General features: G+C 45.3%; 1 protein-coding gene and 1 long non-coding RNA gene across 9 annotated transcripts in view; one reads left to right on the top strand and one right to left on the bottom strand.

Moving 5' to 3' along the window:
• The window catches only part of LOC121285561, a 53591-nt gene extending 34837 nt beyond the window's left edge, over positions 1-18754 (bottom strand). The window contains exons 1-3 of one of the 2 annotated variants that reach the window (XR_005944714.1): positions 18642-18754; positions 16046-16142; positions 7892-7996 (exon numbers count right to left, since the gene is read on the bottom strand). This is a non-coding gene — a long non-coding RNA (uncharacterized LOC121285561). Of the gene's footprint in view, positions 1-7891; positions 7997-16045; positions 16143-18397; positions 18496-18641 lie in introns of those variants that run through there. The other variant, XR_005944715.1, reaches the window with a different exon arrangement.
• The window catches only part of LOC121285559 (GTPase KRas), a 74996-nt gene continuing 73851 nt past the window's right edge, over positions 18013-19157 (top strand). For 3 of the 7 annotated variants that reach the window (XM_041202101.1, XM_041202102.1, XM_041202100.1), the window contains exon 1: positions 18663-19070. The gene's annotated coding sequence lies outside the window, so the exon portion shown is untranslated. Of the gene's footprint in view, positions 18157-18625; positions 19071-19157 lie in introns of those variants that run through there. The other 4 variants (XM_041202098.1, XM_041202104.1, XM_041202096.1 and 1 more) reach the window with 4 other exon arrangements.

Here is a 19157-nt window from a genome sequence, read left to right on the forward strand (position 1 = left end):
GCCTATGTCTATTCCTTTAATAGCACCACGTATGAACTACTAATGTCGTTAAAACATTTTGTAGAATCATGGAATAATATAGCACAGGTGGCCAATTGACCCATCAGGAGACATAGCAGGGGCACCACTGCATATATTAAAAAATCATTACATAATGAAATAAAGCCAGAGGAATAACTACAGCTAATGTGATTCCTATATTTTAAAAGGGATGTTGATAAAGTCCAAGGAACTTTGGGCTAATTAGTTTAACATCAATGGCAAGAAGCTTAATGGAAGCCTTAAACAAAGAAGCAATAGAAAAACATCTAAAAACTGAAAATCTAAAGAAGAGTGGTCAGCACAGACTCCTAGGTTGACCATCACTCATCACACCAGTCACTCATAACATGGGTCAGTGGTCACATTGCACCAGGCACCTCTGATCATCCACCTATACCACAGATCAGCAGTTCCCTCCCATCAGTGACCGATTGATTTGGTCAGCCACCACTGCCCTCACGTCTCAGTTAACATATTAGTCATTGGACCACTGACAGCCACTCTCCTGCATGTAAAGTGCAGAATATTTTGATCCCGCGGGAGCCTTGAAGTGGAAACAGCATTTAATTAGGCAGGTTGGTGGTGTACCAGAAACCTGCTGCCTTTTCATGTCCGCCAGAAATAAGTTATGAGCAGGGAGGCCCATGGTTGATCTTTCCATCCCGCTGCCAATTGAGGCCCTTAAGAGGCCAATTAATAACTACTGAAGGGCCTCATTCTGCCGCTGCTGGTATGACCCCACCTCTAAGTCCCCGTTCACTGGACACAGCAGTCAGTCAGCAGTCAATCAGTGCTCACCCTACCATTAATCACTGACCCCCATAGTCACTGAATATTGATCAAGAACAGGAACAGTTAGGGATTTTTCCACTCTCTAATCCTGAATATTGGGATCAATTATAACTTCCTTATTGCCCAACAAGTCCAGGAGACTCAGGAGAGACTGGAGACTGTTCCTGGGATTTTCCTGGTTATATGACTTGGTTAGTCACCAAATGAATTCGCTAATTGCATTTGGATTAAAGGTTAATGTTAGAAATGACAGATTGATGAATGCTGGGGCTAGAAAGGTCCAAAGATTGAGGTGAAACGGTTGCTGGATGATCGATTCTCAGGACATCCTAGTACAGATGAGACAAAAAATATTTCAATAAGGAGGAAAATGAGAAAGAACTTGCATTTATGTAGATCAGTATCACTTCTTCAGAATGTCCAAAAGCACTATACAACTCATTTATTGATTTTGAAACTGTTGCTGCCAGAAATTATACTTATTTCTCCTTATATTTAAAAGGATAATGACGTTTGTAGTCTGTTCAGATAATTTACAATTGGGGCTTGCTTAATTTCAGAGCTATTATAAACTTTGTAACATCCATGCATCATGCTGTTGATACCATAGCTTGGATTAGGGCTGCGGGGATGATTGAGGTGAGGGTTGATGTGTCCTGGGTTTTGGTTTCAGAGATATGGGTATTGTTCGCATTGTGCGAGATCTGTGGAATATCTGTGCATTTACCTCTGCAATTGCCTTCAGACTTGACAGCTGCTATCTTGACAGCTGCAATTGTCAGTGAATGGGATTTATTAGTTTATGCAAAATTTAACCTGGGGCATAATTTTCAGGTTGGCGTGCGGGCACACGCCTGACCCACTCGAGCATAAGATAGCACATGATGATGTCGGGCGAGCATCCCAACGTCAACCCGCACTCGTGCGATATTTCGATTGGCTGCCACATGCAAAAGTCGGAAGTGCGCCCACCAACAATTAAGAGGGAAATTAAACCCATTAAACTTGTAATTTCCCCTGATTTTTTCTGACCCGTCCAACCTTACAGTTGGCAGACGAGCGAATTGGCCAGTGGCCTTTACATTTTTCATGAAACCTCATCCAAGATCTATGGAGAAGGTTTTTACAATGTATATGTTCAGGTGACTGTGATGCTTGGACATTTCTGTTCTGATTTAAAAATCTTTATTTAATACTTTTGAAGTCTTCAGCTCCCTGAGGCAGCTCTCTGCCTTCAGGGAGCTTTCATTCCACGCTTGCCCGTGCTTAGGTCAGCTGCCGCCCTCCTCCCGCCCCCACCCTGGCAGCGCTGAGACTTTCAGTGCATGCTTCATGCTGGTTGGCCATTAATTGGCCAGCCAGCGTGAAGTCACAGTTAGGGGCTGATCGCAGTGGTGGTCTGTTCCCTAGCCACTCCTGGGCTGCCAATCAACCCCGCACACCAGCCTAAAAATCCTGCCCCTGATGTGTAAAATACATCCTTTATTTTTGACAACATAAATGTAATAGATTAATTGAGAGAGCTGATTGTCATGATTGGTCAACAACTCCATTATCATTGCATCATGTAACTACCAGGATGGTAGAAGGTCGACCAGTTAGATCTTGGCCTTTTTTCAATAGTAACTCCTATGTTCCTATTTAATTCCTTAAACAATTATCGAACCTCCGTGGCTGCTCTTTAATCAGTTGGTGAAGATGACAGGTAAACAGCCTTTCTGTTGCAGCAACCCTTCGTCTCTTTTTCAGAAGTGACATTAAAATGACTGTCCTTAAATTAACTGCACTATGTTAACTTGTATGCAAGTTGTTTATACACAAATTATTTGTATGCACTCAGGCAAAAACGATATGGATCTCCTCAATCTTCAGTTGCCACTGTCCAATACCAGTGCCAGGCTCAGCACTACTGCCTCTCAAACCAAAGGAAGTGAGAGAAGGGGTTGGGAGAACATCATCATCCTTTACAGTGTTCGTCTGTCCCTTCCTGAAGGAACACCATATCGCCATCCAGCTGAGGCCAGCCTCCAAGTAGACCAGCAGGCCTCCAATTACCTACTGCTCTTTCATGCTTTGCTTTCACCAGCTCAGGCATTGGAAGGCTGTGAAGGAGCATTATACCGGCATCACACAGACCAACTTCCTGATGCATCGTCCAGATACCTAATTTAGACCATGCAATCCAGGCCACAAATTCACATGCCACTATGCAAGCAAGCACTGAGCTGCAAGATGGGCTTTGAACTAGCATTCCTTAAAGGATCTGCACCCAAATTGCAGGTAAGGTAATATTTAAGAGCTTACAGGAAAGTACTCCGGAATGTTCTCGGAGGTGATGCAGTGAGTGTTGCAGCATCCTCACAGGATGGGCAGAGGAGTGCATGACCTGTCCACACACAGGCTGCAACAGGTCTAGGGACAGCAGTGACACTGCCTCTGGGACGGCGGCATGACAAGGAGATAGAGCAGAATCTGGAAAAAGCAAGTTCTGTGGCGTCATCTGCAATTTTTAAATTCACCAGGATACCTTAAGTCAAAGGGCAGACATTTTCTGACCCCACCCGTCACAGGGATCGCCCGGTCCCACCAAGAGACAACGGATTTTTGACTGGGCAGCCATATCACCCATGGAGGGTCCTGCCACGACAGGGCAAAATCCCAGCCAAAGTGTACTTGCTGCATAGCAAAGATAGGCATTGTCTGTGGAAATCAGGGAGAGTGTGAAAGAGGAGGGTCATACCAAGGATGAAGACTGACATGTCTCCCTTCTTCCTAACTGAGACCTTCCACCCACCGTTGTTGACAGGCCCCTCAAACGTGTCCGGCCCATCTCCCATGCATCTGCCCTCACACCTTCCTCTCCCTCCCAGAACCATGATAGGGTCCCTCTTGTCCTCACTTATCACCCCACCTGCCTCCACATTCAAAGGATCATCCTCCACCATTTTCGCCAACTCCAGCATGATGCCACCACCAAACTCATCTTCCCTTTACCCCGCACCCTCCCCAAGCGGCATTCTGCAGGGATCGTTCCCTCCGGGGCAGCCTGGTCCACTCCTCCATCACCCCCTACACCTCAACCCCCTCACACTGCACCTTCCCATGCAACCGCAGAAGGTGCAACACCTGCCCTTTTACTTCCCCTCTCCTCACCGTCCAAGGGCCCAAACACTCCTTTCAAGTGAAGCAGCATTTTACTTGCACTTCCCTCAACTTAGTCTACTGCATTCGTTGCTCCCAATGCAGTTTCCTCTACCTTGGTGGGACCAAGTGCAGACTGGGTGACCGCTTTGCAGAACACCTTCGGTCTGTTTGCAAGCATGACCCAGACCTCCTTGTCGCTTGCCATTTCAACACTCCACCCTGCTCTCGTGCCCACATGTCCATCCTTGGCCTGCTGCATTGTTCCAGTGAAGCTCAATGTAAACTGGAGGAACAGCACCTCATCTTCCAACTAGGCTCTTTACAGCCTTCCGGACTGAATACTGAGTTCAACAATTTTAGATCATCTCTCTCCTCCATCCCCACCCCCTTTCCGGTCCCCTTTTTTTCCAATAATTTATATAGATTTTTTCTTTTTCCACCTATTTCCATTATTTTTAAATGTATTTCCATCCATTGTTTTATCTCTACCTTTTAGCCTATTTCGATCCCTTCTCCCCACCCCACCCCACTAGGGCTATCTGTACCTCGCTCGTCCTGCTTTAACCCTTAATGTCACCTATCAGCACATTCCTTAGATAATATCACCACCTTCAATACCTCTTTGTCCTTTTGTCTATGACATCTTTTGGCAATCTCCACCTATCACTGGCCCTCTATCCAGCTCTACCACCCGCCCCCCCTCCCCCCCTCAAACCAGCTTATATTTCACCTCTTTCTATTTTTCCTTAGTTCTGTTGAAAAGTCATACGGACTCGAAACGTTAACTGTGTTCCTCTCTGCAGATGCTGCCAGACCTGCTGAGTTTTTCCAGGTATTTTTATTTTTGTTTTGGATTTCCGGCATCCGCAGTATTTTGCTTTTATGAAGATTGGGGATTCTGCAAAGAGATTAGGCAGAGAGATAAGGCACAGTCACAGACTGGGAGTTGGGAGCTGGGAGTAGAAAAGACAAAGGCCAAGATCAGCAGGGTGTAAGAAACATTAGAAAGATAAATCTATGCAGGCAGCAGAATTATTAGGAAATAACACCACAGAAAGCACAATCGCACAGCAGCAGAATCAACATCAACAACAACTTCCGTCTAAATCTTTAATGTTGTAAAATGTCCCAAAGCACTTCACAGGAGCAAATTTGACACCGAGCCTCATGGGGCAATGGTGATGCAAAGCTTAGTCAAGGGGATAGGTTTTAAGGTGCATCATAAAAGAGAAGAGGGAAGCAAATAAACAAAGCAGTTTTGGAAGGAAATCCCAAAGCTAAGGGCACTGGCAGCCATGGCTGCCAAAGGTGAAACTTTCAAAATTGTGGATACACAAGGGGTCAGAATTAGAGCAGTGCAGGGACCTTGGAGGGTTTCCTGTTTGGAGGAGGTTACAGAGATAGTGAAGGACAAGACCATGGAGGGATTTGAAAACAAGGATGAGAACTTTAAAATGAAGGCATTGCCAAACTGAGAGATGATATAGGTAAACGAGCACAGGGATCTTGGGTGAATGGGATTTGGTGTGGGTTAGGATACAGGCAGCAGAATTTTGGATGAGTTTATGGAGGGTGGAAGTTGGAAGGCCAGCCAGGAGAGAATTGGAACCGTTAAATCTGGAGTTAACAAAGGCATGGATTAGGATTTCACCAGCAGGTATGCTGAGACATGGATAGAGTCAGGTGATGTTAAGGAAGTGGAGATAGATGGTCATGGTGATGAAGGGGATGTAAAGTTGGAAGCTCATCTCAGGGTCAAATACAACACCAAGATTGTAAAAAAACCCATTTCAGCCTTAGACCGTGATTCTGTGAGATAGTGATGACAAGAGGTCATCAAGCTGAAATACTAACTCTGTTTCTCTCTCTATGGATGCTGCCAGACCCGCTAAGTATTCGCAGCAATTTCTGTTTATATATGAGAGGGACTGGAGTGGTTTTGATGCAGTGGAAGAATGCAGCAGAGCAATGAAGAGCACTGAGTGGCTAAACCTGGAGGTGGGAGGTGGAATTTTAGCAGCAGATGGCAGTGGCACTGAGCTGGGGGAAGGAGGGTAAATATTGTAGGTCGGGGGAGGGTGTGGGCAAAGCAATTGTACAGAATGGGAGTTGAGTTAAAGCTTCAAGCTACTTGAGACATACAGTTCTGCAATCAAAAACATTACTGAAGGTGCTCAACAATATGATTGTGACTTTGACTGGAAAATTTAATTAAACTGTCATGAAAATATAACTTGTATGTAATTATATTATAAATGTTATTTGAAGCAAACTATATGTAACTTACTGAGAATGAAAAAGTGGAAGGATTTTGGGAAAAATATGTTGAGTGATCTAGGAAGAGAATTCCAGAAAGCAACTCAAGACTTTATCACTAATGATGAGGCAAACAGGAGGGATTGAATATGAGGCCAGAATCAATCAAATGGACCATTCGTGAGAGCTTTCAAGGCTGGAAAAGCTTGCAAAGGTAGAGTAAGTTTATAGGTAAATTTGATGATTTCAAATTGAGTGACGAAGTCGGTTGAAGGGGTTTATGATGGTTGTACAATTGGAGACCATCAAGGAGGGTGTTGGATAAGGTCTGGAAATGACAAAATCATATATATGTGTTTCAGTGGTGGCAAGGTTGAAGTAGTGGCAAAGGCAAGTATTGCAGAATTAGTTGCAAGCACTCTTCCTGATGGCTATGATCTGGAATTTAAAGGTTCCCTCAGGATCAAATATTACGCCAAAAGTTATTACGCAAATAGTCTGGCCAGTTTGAGGGGATGCCCAGTGAGAGGGTTTGAATCGGTGACACAGGGTCAAAGAGAAAAGCTTTGACCTTCCCAGTGTGGAACAGCTGGAAGTTACAGCACATCCAGGGTTTGATATTAAACAGTCTGACAGCATGAGGGGTTAAAGCTGAGTGGTGGAGAAATAGAGTTGGATAACATCAGCAAACACATGCAACATCAAGCCTGCAAGTGATGACACTGAGGAACAGCAGGTAGATCAGAAAGAGGAGGGAACCAAGAATTTGGGGAGCCTCAGAGGTGTAAGCACCAGAAAGGGAAAAGAAGACATTATTGGAGAAGTGAGTGGCTGTATTTGAACAAGTTAGAATGGAAGTCCATGCAGTGCCAGCCCCATAGAATTGGAAGATGGGGTAGAATAAAAAGAAAAAGAAAAAAGACATTTACAGTGGCTTTTCACGACAACAGGATGTCTCAAAGTACTTTTCAGCCAATGAAGTACTTCTTGAAATATAGACAAAGTTGTAATATAGTTAACGTAGCAGACAATTTGCTCTCAGCAAACTCTGACAAACAGCAGTGTGATGAAGATCAAATAATCTGTTCTTTGTGATGTCAATTGAGGGATAAATATTGGCCAGGACACCAGGGATAACTCCCCTGATCTTGTTTTGAAATAGTGTCATGGGACTTTTTACATCCACCCGAGCAGGCAGATGGAGTCTCAGTGTAATGTCTCATCTGAAAGACGACACTTTCAACAATGCAGCACGTCCTCAGTACTGCATTTGAATGTCAGCCTTGATTTTTGTGCTTAAGCTCTGGAGTGAGTTTTGAATCTGGACTCAGAGGCAGGAGTGCTACCAACTGATCCACGGTTGACACACTAATAACATTCATTCATTTATGTATGCTCTGCCTGAAGGCAGGTCTTTGGCTCATTCTCTGCTAATGCTGCATCCTGAGCCATTTTCTTGGCAGTTTTTATCACTGTTGTGTTGATTGCCTTCCACTCTCAGGGGCAGGGTGAGGCAGCAGGTTCCAAGTCTACCTCAGCAAGAACGGGAATCAAACTCACACTGTTGGTGCTAACCTGAAACATACAGTAGCCATCTAGCCAACTGAGCTAACCAGCTCCCAACAATAATATAATGACATATAATAACATGACCTACCATGTCAAAATGCCATAGATAGGTCTCGAAGGATCAGGAGGGATAAAGTCGGTCACAGGACATCATTCAGAACTCCACAAGGGCCATCTTGGGGCTGCGGGAAGGCTGGAAGTCAGATTGGAGTGGTTCAAACAATGGGTTTTTGGAAACGATGGAAATAGATTTGATTAAAGCATTTGCAAAGGCCTTTGAGAAGGAAGGAAGGTTGGAGATAATTGAGAGGACAGCTTATTCAAGAGTGGTCTTTTAAAGAGGGAATGGATAGCAATTTGGAAGGAGAAGGTGAGCATACTGGAAGAAAGAGAAAAATTGACAACTTCAGTAACATGGGAACCAAAAAAAGATGATGAATCAGCAGGAGGCAAGTTGGAATAGGTTGGAGACAAGTACTACTTGATCAAGCCAAATCTGGAAATAAATGTACCATAAACATTCATAGAAACAGAACATTTGGCTTATTTTACCATCCAATCAAATCATGGCTGATTTGTGGTGACGTGTTACAAATCATTCAGAGAATCTGAGTTGCTGTGGCAACGTACACTTTTACGTGCACGTTGTAGTCCAGAGCTATGGATATTGATGGTAGAGGCTCCAACATTCTTTCCATCATATGGCTGACCTAGAATCTCTCCCACTCTTACCACCTGCCATTGCTGCATGTTGAAAGGATGTGCAGGTTGATATTCAACCTGCATTATGAACACACCTTTCTTGATCATCAAGTCCTGGAGTGGGACTTGAACCCTCTGGCTCAGAGGCAGGGACAATACCCATTGCATCACAGAACCCCCATATTCCTGGATAGCTCTACCTAACAAAAATCTATTGATTGCAACCTTGAATATTTCAATAGGCCCAGCTTCCACTGCCTTTGGGGAGATAGGCACCAGAGAGAATCAGAAGATTTCTAGAGGAGGAATTCCAACGACAGCAGGGCAGGAAGGAGGCTGAGGAGTAGTGACCTGTAAGAGGTGTGATTGGAGAAGAATGGTAATGGAAAAAGGGGAGGCTAAAAACAGCATACACTTGCAAGAGAAAAAGGAGAGAGAGGGGAGCAGAAAGCCTGAGGATGGTCTTCAGCCAAACATGGAGATAGGTGTAGGACATGAAGAGTTCAAATACACATGAGGGAATATCAGATAAATGACAGAAAATTGGGTTGAAGTCTTAGGGGGAAAACAGGTAATGTGGAGGGAAATCAATCTGGAATAGAGTAAACTGTAAGTTAGGAGACATCCCTGAAAAGAGGCCCAGGCATAGAGAAGTGAGAATAACTAAGGTGAACTAATAGCTGGTTGCGAGAGGTCCAGTTATGAGCTTGGTAACATTGAAGAAACAGGATGTTAGCCAAATTAGCACCGTTAAGATAGCAGTGAATGATTCTGATCAGGGACACACGTGAGTGAATAAAGGGCTAATGGAGCATGGATTAGAATAGCGGTCAATGATGGGACAACAAACAGTGGCCAAGGGTAAGGTTTGCACCATAAAAGAGCTTGAACAGTCAACAAACAATTTAGGATTATCCAAAGATTGCTACTGAAGGCAGGTGGGCAGTTGAAAACAGGAAAACAAAAACAGAATTACCTGGAAAAACTCAGCAGGTCTGGCAGCATCGAGTCCTCATGACCCTTCGACAGAACTTGCGTTCGAGTCCAAGAAAGAGTTGAAATATAAGCTGGTTTAAGGTGTGTGTGTGGGGGGGCGGAGAGATAGAGAGACAAAGAGGTGGAGCGGGGGGGGCGGGGGTGTGGTTGTAGGGACAAACAAGCAGTGATAGAAGCAGCTCATCAAAAGATGTCAACGACAATAGTACAATAGAACACATAGGTGTTAAAATTAAAGTTGGTGATATTATCTAAACGAATGTGCTAATTAAGAATGGATGGTAGGGCACTCAAGGTATAGCTCTAGTGGGTTTTTTTTTATTTATATAATGGAAATAGGTGGGAAAAGGAAAATCTTTATAATTTATTGGGAAAAAAAAAGGGAAGGGGGAAACAGAAAGGGGGTGGGGATGGGGGAGGGAGCTTACGACCTAAAGTTGTTGAATTCAATATTCAGTCCGGAAGGCTGTAAAGTCCCTAGTCGGAAGATGAGGTGTTGTTCCTCCAGTTTGCGTTGGGCTTCACTGGAACAATGCAGCAAGCCAAGGACAGACATGTGGGCAAGAGAGCAGGGTGGAGTGTTGAAATGGCAAGCGACAGGGAGGTTTGGGTCATTCTTGCGGACAGACCGCAGGTGTTCTGCAAAGCGGTCGCCCAGTTTACGTTTGGTCTCTCCAATGTAGAGGAGACCACATTGGGAGCAACGAATGCAGTAGACTAAGTTGGGGGAAATGCAAGTGAAATGCTGCTTCACTTGAAAGGAGTGTTTGGGTCCTTGGACGGTGAGGAGAGAGGAAGTGAAGGGACAGGTGTTGCATCTTTTGCGTGGGCATGGGGTGGTGCCATAGGAGGGGGTTGAGGAGTAGGGGGTGATGGAGGAGTGGACCAGGGTGTCCCGGAGGGAGCAATCCCTACGGAATGCTGATAAGGGGGGTGAAGGGAAGATGTGTTTGGTGGTGGCATCATGCTGGAGTTGGCGGAAATGGCGGAGGATGATCCTTTGAATGCGGAGGCTGGTGGGGTGATAAGTGAGGACAAGGGGGACCCTATCATGTTTCTGGGAGGGTGGAGAAGGCGTGAGGGCGGATGCGCGGGAGATGGGCCGGACACGGTTGAGGGCCCTGTCAACGACCGTGGGTGGAAAACCTCGGTTAAGGAAGAAGGAGGACATGTCAGAGGAACTGTTTTTGAATGTAGCATCATCGGAACAGATGCGACGGAGGCGAAGGAACTGAGAGAATGGGATGGAGTCCTTACAGGAAGCGGGGTGTGAGGAGCTGTAGTCGAGATAGCTGTGGGAGTCGGTGGGTTTGTAATGGATATTGGTGGACAGTCTATCACCAGAGATTGAGACAGAGAGGTCAAGGAAGGGAAGGGAAGTGTCAGAGATGGACCACGTGAAAATGATGGAGGGGTGGAGATTGGAAGCAAAATTAATAAATTTTTCCAAGTCCTGACGAGAGCATGAAGCGGCACCGAAGTAATCATCGATGTACCGGAGAAAGAGTTGTGGAAGGGGGCCGGAGTAGGACTGCAACAAGGAATGTTCCACATACCCCATAAAGAGACAGGCATAGCTGGGGCCCATGCAGGTACCCATAGCCACACCTTTTATTTGGAGGAAGTGAGAGGAGTTGAAGGAGAAGTTGTTCAGTGTGAGAACAAGTTCAGCCAGACGGAGGAGAGTAGTGGTGGATGGGGATTGTTCGGGCCTCTGTTCGAGGAAGAAGCTAAGGGCCCTCAGACCATCCTGGTGGGGGATGGAGGTGTAGAGGGATTGGACGTCCATGGTGAAGAGGAAGCGGTTGGGGCCAGGGAACTGGAAATCGTTGATGTAACGTAAGGTGTCAGAGGAATCACGGATGTAGGTGGGAAGGGACTGGACAAGGGGAGAGAGAAGGGAGTCAAGATAACGAGAAATGAGTTCTGTGGGGCAGGAACAAGCTGAGACGATCGGTCTACCGGGGCAGTTCTGTTTGTGGATTTTGGGTAGGAGATAGAAGCGGGCCATCCGAGGTTGGGAGACTATCAGGTTGGAAGCTGTGGGAGGGAGATCCCCAGAGGAGATGAGGTCAGTGACAGTCCTGGAAACAATGGCTTGATGTTCAGTGGTGGGGTCATGGTCCAGGGAGAGGTAGGAGGAAGTGTCTGCGAGTTGACGCTCAGCCTCCGCGAGGTAGAGGTCAGTGCGCCAGACAACAACAGCACTACCCTTGTCAGCAGGTTTGATGACAATGTCAGGGTTGGACCTGAGAGAATGGAGTGCAGTAAGTTCAGAGAGAGACAGGTTAGAATGTGTGAGAGGAGCAGAGAAATTGAGACGACTAATGTCGCGCCGACAGTTCTCAATGAAAAGATCAAGAGAAGGTAAGAATCCAGAGGGAGGGGTCCAGGTGGAGGGAGAATATTGGGTAAAAGGATCCGTTGAACTGGGAGAGGACTCCTGCCCAAAGAAGTGAGCCCGGAGACGAAGACGGCGGAAGAAGAGTTCAGCATCATGCCGAGTCCGAAATTCATTGAGGTGAGGGCGTAAGGGTATGAAACTAAGTCCTTTGCTGAGCACTGAACGTTCAGCATCGGAGAGGGGAAGGTCAGGGGGTATAGTGAATACACGGCTGGGGTTGGGATTGGAAGAAAGGGTGGGGACGGAGGAACAGGCAGGGGTGGAGGGTCCTAGATGGGTGTTGGTGTCAATGAGTTGTTGCAGCTTGCGTTCCTTAGCACTTGAGAGAAAGAGAAAAAGTTTCTTGTTGAGGCGTCGGATGAGCCGAAGGATAAAATGAAACTGGGGGCACGCGCAGCTTTGAAAAAGGGTACGGCGGTGCTGCTGGAGGGAGAGGTCGAGTGTGTTCATATGGCGGCGCATGGCACTGAGTGTGGATTTCAGAATGTGACGGGAACAGCAGTCCGAGAAACGTTTTATGTCCCGGAGATACCTGTAATCCTGGGTGGGTTCGAAACATGAGGGGTGGAATTTCAGTTGAAATCCACGTGGGGTAAGTCGGAGACGGAGACAGTCACTGAGAAAGGAGATATGGCTGTGAAAGCGGGTTTTAGTAAACACCTTGTCAAACACTAGGAGGGAAATGGAAAGCAAGGAAGGTGAGCAAGACAACAGAGAGATACGGAAATCTTGTCGCAGAGAGGAACAGAACTTCTTCAAGGAGGTAGGCATTTCTTGAAGAGCAGTGGCAGTCAATTAAACACAGAGATAAAAACAAAAAAACTGCGGATGCTGAAAATCCAAAACAAAAACAGAATTACTTGGAAAAACTCAGCAGGTCTGGCAGCATCGGCGGAGAAGAAAAGAGTTGACGTTTCGAGTCCTCATGACCCTTCGACAGAACTTGCGTTCGAGTCCAAGAAAGAGTTGAAATATAAGCTGGTTTAAGGTGTGTGTGTGGGGGGGCGGAGAGATAGAGAGACAAAGAGGTGGAGCGGGGGGGCGGGGGTGTGGTTGTAGGGACAAACAAGCAGTGATAGAAGCAGCTCATCAAAAGATGTCAACGACAATAGTACAATAGAACACATAGGTGTTAAAATTAAAGTTGGTGATATTATCTAAACGAATGTGCTAATTAAGAATGGATGGTAGGGCACTCAAGGTATAGCTCTAGTGGGGTTTTTTTTTTCAACACTCCACCCTGCTCTCTTGCCCACATGTCTGTCCTTGGCTTGCTGCATTGTTCCAGTGAAGCCCAACGCAAACTGGAGGAACAACACCTCATCTTCCCACTAGGGACTTTACAGCCTTCCGGACTGAATATTGAATTCAACAACTTTAGGTCGTAAGCTCCCTCCCCCATCCCCACCCCCTTTCTGTTTCCCCCTTCCCTTTTTTTTTTCCCAATAAATTATAAAGATTTTCCTTTTCCCACCTATTTCCATTATATAAATAAAAAAAAACCCCACTAGAGCTATACCTTGAGTGCCCTACCATCCATTCTTAATTAGCACATTCGTTTAGATAATATCACCAACTTTAATTTTAACACCTATGTGTTCTATTGTACTATTGTCGTTGACATCTTTTGATGAGCTGCTTCTATCACTGCTTGTTTGTCCCTACAACCACACCCCCGCCCCCCCGCTCCACCTCTTTGTCTCTCTATCTCTCCGCCCCCACACACACACACCTTAAACCAGCTTATATTTCAACTCTTTCTTGGACTCGAACGCAAGTTCTGTCGAAGGGTCCTGAGGACTCGAAACGTCAACTCTTTTCTTCTCCGCCGATGCTGCCAGACCTGCTGAGTTTTTCCAGGTAATTCTGTTTTTGTTTTGGATTTTCAGCATCCGCAGTTTTTTTGTTTTTATAGTTGAAAACAGGAGCCTTGCAAAGAAGACTGAGGGGTGACATGATGGAAGTCTTCAAGATTATGAAAAGGTTTGATAGGATAAACATTGGGAAGCTCCTCACACCCCGCTTCCTGTAAGGACTCCATCCCATTCTCCCAGTTCCTTCGCCTCCGTCGCATCTGTTCCTATGATGCTACCTTCAAAAACAGTTCCTCTGACATGTCCTCCTTCTTCCTTAACCGAGGTTTCCCACCCACGGTCGTTGACAGGGCCCTCAACCGTGTCCGGCCCATCTCCCGCGCATCTGCCCTCACGCCTTCTCCTCCCTCCCAGAAACATGATAGGGTCCCCCTTGTCCTCACTTATCACCCCACCAGCCTCCGCATTCAAAGGATCATCCTCCGCCATTTCCGCCAACTCCAGCATGATGCCGCCACCAAACACACCTTCCCTTCACCTCCCCCTATCAGCATTCCGTAGGGATCGCTCCCTCCGGGACACCCTGGTCCACTCCTCCATCACCCCCTACTCCTCAACCCCCTCCTATGGCACCACCCCATGCCCATGCAAAAGATGCAACACCTGCCCCTTCACTTCCTCTCTCCTCACCGTCCAAGGACCCAAACACTCCTTTCAAGTGAAGCAGCATTTCACTTGCATTTCCCCCAACTTAGTCTACTGCATTCGTTGCTCCCAATGTGGTCTCCTCTACATTGGAGAGACCAAACGTAAACTGGGCGACCGCTTTGCAGAACACCTGCGGTCTGTCCGCAAGAATGACCCAAACCTCCCTGTCGCTTGTCATTTTAACACTCCACCCTGCTCTCTTGCCTACATGTCTGTCCTTGGCTTGTTGCATTGTTCCAGTGAAGCCCAACGCAAACTGGAGGAACAACACCTCATCTTCCCACTAGGCAGTTTACAGCCTTCCGGACTGAATATTGAATTCAATAACTTTAGGTCGTGAGCTCCCTCCCCCATCCCCACCCCCTTTCTGTTTCCCCCTTCCTTTTTTTTCCAATAAATTATAAAGATTTTCCTTTTCCCACCTATTTCCATTATTTAAAAAAAAAAAATTAAAAAAAAATTTTTTTAAATCTTTTATGCTCTCCCCACCCCCACTAGAGCTATACCTTGAGTGCCCTACCATCCATTCTTAATTAGCACATTCGTTTAGATAATATCACCAACTTTAACACCTATGTGTTCTTTTGTTCTATTGTTGTTGACATCTTTTGATGATCTGCTTCTATCACTGCTTGTTTGTCCCTACAACCACACCCCCACTCCACTTCTCTCTCTCTCCGCCCCCCCCCACACACACACCTTAAACCAGCTTATATTTCAACTCTTTCTTGGACTCGAACTCAAGTTCTGTCGAAGGGTCATGAGGACTCGAAACGTCAACTCTTTTCTTCTCCGCCGATGCTGCCAGACCTGCTGAGTTTTTCCAGGTAATTCTGTTTTTGTTTTTGTTAAACATTGGGAAGATGTTTCTACTTTTGGGCAAGACCAGAACTGGGGCCACAAATGTAAGATGGTGAGTAATAAGTCAAATAGGGGGTTCACGGCAAATGTCTTTCCTCAGAACATGGTGACAATGTGGAGATTGCTACCACAGGGAGTAGTTGTGGCAAACAGTATAGATGCATTTAAAGGGGAAGCTAGACAGGAGGGAGAAAGGTTTAAGGATACATTGTTATGTTGAGATAAAGACAGGTGGGAGTAGGCTTGTGTGGAGCATAAATAACCACATGGACTATTAGGCTAAATGGTCTGTTTCTGTGCTTACAAGTACTTTGTAGCTTCATACTATTCAATGCATTTGACTGGTGAGACAAGGGACTTCCAGATTTCCATGTTTAATCCCCTAGCTTCCTGTTAGAATTTGCCTGAGTCCTATAGTTAATCACTGCTCAACGTGATTATCGGAATTGTGTTAAAATCAGTCCTTGGCCAGATCAATGGGAGTAGAAACTATAACAGACATGTTGGCTACATCCCACATCAGGCATAAGCATGGGGTATTGGCCAGAACAATGGAAATGCCCAAGTTGTATCAATTAACTATATGGGATTGTTTAGGACACCCTGTTCCCTTTGTAATATTAACTGCTTAACAGTTGAACCATCGAGATCACCATTATGTCAAGTCTGGGGGTTGGAGAAGCGGGAACCCACTTCAATATATATTCTGGGTATCATGTCATATAACTCATAAAGAAAGGATAAATCATTGTGTTACCTGCTAACACAAAATGTCCATGGAAGATGGCCACCAATACCCATCTGCACACGCACACTGGTCCACACATGTGCAGAAATCCAATGACGTCAGTCTGCTGCACCCAGCATGCCAGAAAACATTCGCAAAGGAAGAAAGGGGAGTGGGTTAGAAAGTAAGGGGTTAAGCAGCTTACTTTATGGCCAATGCAGATCAGACAGTGATTATCATTGATACAATGTGGACATATCACGTCCTGATGAGTAATCATCAAAGGGTCTCCAAGTTGGTCATGTTACATTGCGATAGTTGCTAATTATACCTCCTCTGTCACTCGCAATGACATAACGGAGTGAAGTACCAGAACTGCACATGCACAGCAATGGAAACAAACACAGCCTGAAAAAATATCAGGGAACAGCCCCTCTAAGGTCAGAGTGCATGGGACAGTCAGAGGGACTGCATACACAGAGGCTAAGTTTGATCAGCTTGGGTCTGCAAGAAACCGGTTTGCATGAACTTACTGTATGACCAGAATAGTTATTATACTATTGGTGTCTGAGTAATAAACTTGCATTTGGACAACACATTCAAGCTTGAATCATGAGGAATTATTTAACTGTGTTTAAAAGATTTCCTAACACTTCCCCTGCCTTCATTACCATTCTGTACTATTTGTGAATAAATAATGTGAGGGGAATTGAGTACAAAAGTAGAGAGGTGATACCTCAGTTGTACAGGGTGCTAGTGAGATCACATCTGGAATACTGTGTACAGTATTAGTTACCTTACTTAAGCAAAGATGTAAATGCATTGGAAGCAGTTCAGAGAAGGTTTACCAGACTAATACCTGGAATGGGCAGGTTGTCTTATGAGGAAAGATCGGGCAGATTTAGCTTGTATCCGCTGGAGTTTAGAAGAGTAAGAGTTGACTTGATTGAAACATATAAGATCCTTAGGGGTCTTGACTGGGTGGACGTGGAGAGGATGTTTCCTCTTGTGGGAGAATCTAGAACTAGGGGTCACTGTTTAAAAATAAGGGGTTATCCATTTAAAACAGAGATGAGGAGAAATTATTTTCACTCAGAGGGTTGTGAGTCTTTGGAACTCTCTTCCTGAAAAGGTGGTGGAAGCAGATTCTTTGAATGTTTTTAGGGCAGAATTGGACAGATTCTTGGTAAGCAAGGGGGTGATAGGTTATCAGGGGTAAGCAGGATGTATATTTGAGGTTACATGATCTTATTAAATGGTGAAGCAGGCTCGAGGGGCTGAATAGCCTACTCCTGTTCCTTGTTCGTATGCTATTTGCCTGCCCAATATTTTGACAGCAAATTAAGGGCCAATATTGTCAGGCAGTGCATTCCAAATCATTTTAACTTGCTGCATAATTTTTAAAAAATTCTCATCTCACCTCTGGTTCTTTTGCCAGTTAACTTAAATCTGTGTCCTGTGATTACTGATTTGCCAGCCACTAGGAATAGTTTCTCCTTATTTACTCACATCACTAGTCTGAAACACATTTTATTTGTTCTTTTATGGGATGTGGGTGTCACTGGCATTTATTGCCCATCCCTAATTGCCTTTGAGGTGGTGGTGAGTTGCTTTTTTAAACCACTGCAGTCCATGTGGTGTAGGTACACCCACAGTGCTGTTAGGGAGGGAGTTCCAGGATTTTGACCCAGTGACAGTGAAGGAACAGCGATATATTTCCAAGTCAGGATAGTGAGTGACTTGGAGGGGAACTTCCAAGTGATGATATTCCCATCTATCTGCTGCCCTTGTCCTTCTAAATGGTAGTGGTAGTGGGTTTGGAAGGTGCTGTCAAAATTTTCACTTAACATCCTCTTGCTCTCAGACCAGTTGCACGCTTCTCAAAGTTTTAAAAATAAATGAGAAACTGCATTCTTGAGGTACGTCCAGTTTTGAATTGTTTAATTTGTGTGTAAGGGGTGGGGAATAGTTCAGTTTCTTTTTTCCGGTTTGCTGAGCTTAGTCGTGAAAAATACGATTTGCCGCTGGAATCCGTCAGAGACCACACTACATTTTAGTGAAGAAGTGACGATTTAAGCCAACCCACGTACTGTCAATTGCCCACGGACAGCAAAGAGGCCAGAGATACAGCGGAGGCCACGGTGAGAGCTAGCTACATTTCTTACATTCCTGTCCACATATTTGTTTAGCTAATTCATGAAGAAACTTATTTATTGACCCAGACGCTCACACGTGGTAAGCGAAATTTCAGGAAGAATGTGTCCCCCACAAGCCTGTACTATGAATTATGTAGCTGAGTGTATTTACTTGTGCGGCTGCAGTTGTGTCAAATCCTCATTGGTAAAAGGGATGAGAGGCAGTAAGGGGGAAAAAAACACTCACCACTTCCCTGTTGGGCTTTACCTAGTATTTAAATCCAGACTGTGACGTTACAAGGTGGTAAATTCCCTGAGCAATCGATGCAACGTTTTTAAAAAAACTCATCCAGGAAACGCCAGTTACCTGCTGACGTCAAAAGAGCAGTCATGTGGACTTAATTTGTTTTTTTAAAGATATGATTAATTATTGGAGCAAAATTCAAAGTTTTAAAGGGACGATTAAAATGAGAAAATAAAAGACCACGTACATTTGTCACAACAATTGCCAGTCTTGTGTATTTTTTTGTGAGCACTGTGTCCAATAGAAAGGAGACGGCGGTGTGAAATTGACAAAACGCCCTGGTCAGTTTCACTATGTGGCCCAGCCAGTGGGAATTTATTTCATGTTGATCCGCCCTTCACTCGCACCCTGCTTATTCTTCAAAAAAAAATACTTCTCAGCAAACATCTCCCCACCCCACTCTACTCCACTCACTCTTCCCCCAACCAGCAGCCATCCGCGGCTCGCTTCGCTTCCCACGTACTCAATGTTTGCTTATCCGCTCCAGCCGGCCGCGACAAAGAGGGACGGACCCAACGAAACAGCGAAAGGAGAGAGGGAGGTTGCTGCAGACGAGGAGGACTCCGAGCAATTCTTTCATTTTAAGAGGCCACCCAGCCACGGCAAGAGTTTGCGGGTAAGGGCTTTCGATTCATTTATGAAAGAATTTGAACATGACAGGGAAGAAGTACATTAGGAGGGGGGAGCTTGGTGGCTGGGTGGG

This window comes from Carcharodon carcharias, chromosome 13 (genome assembly GCF_017639515.1).
Source record: "Carcharodon carcharias isolate sCarCar2 chromosome 13, sCarCar2.pri, whole genome shotgun sequence".
In the NCBI taxonomy this organism is placed as follows: domain Eukaryota; kingdom Metazoa; phylum Chordata; class Chondrichthyes; order Lamniformes; family Lamnidae; genus Carcharodon; species Carcharodon carcharias.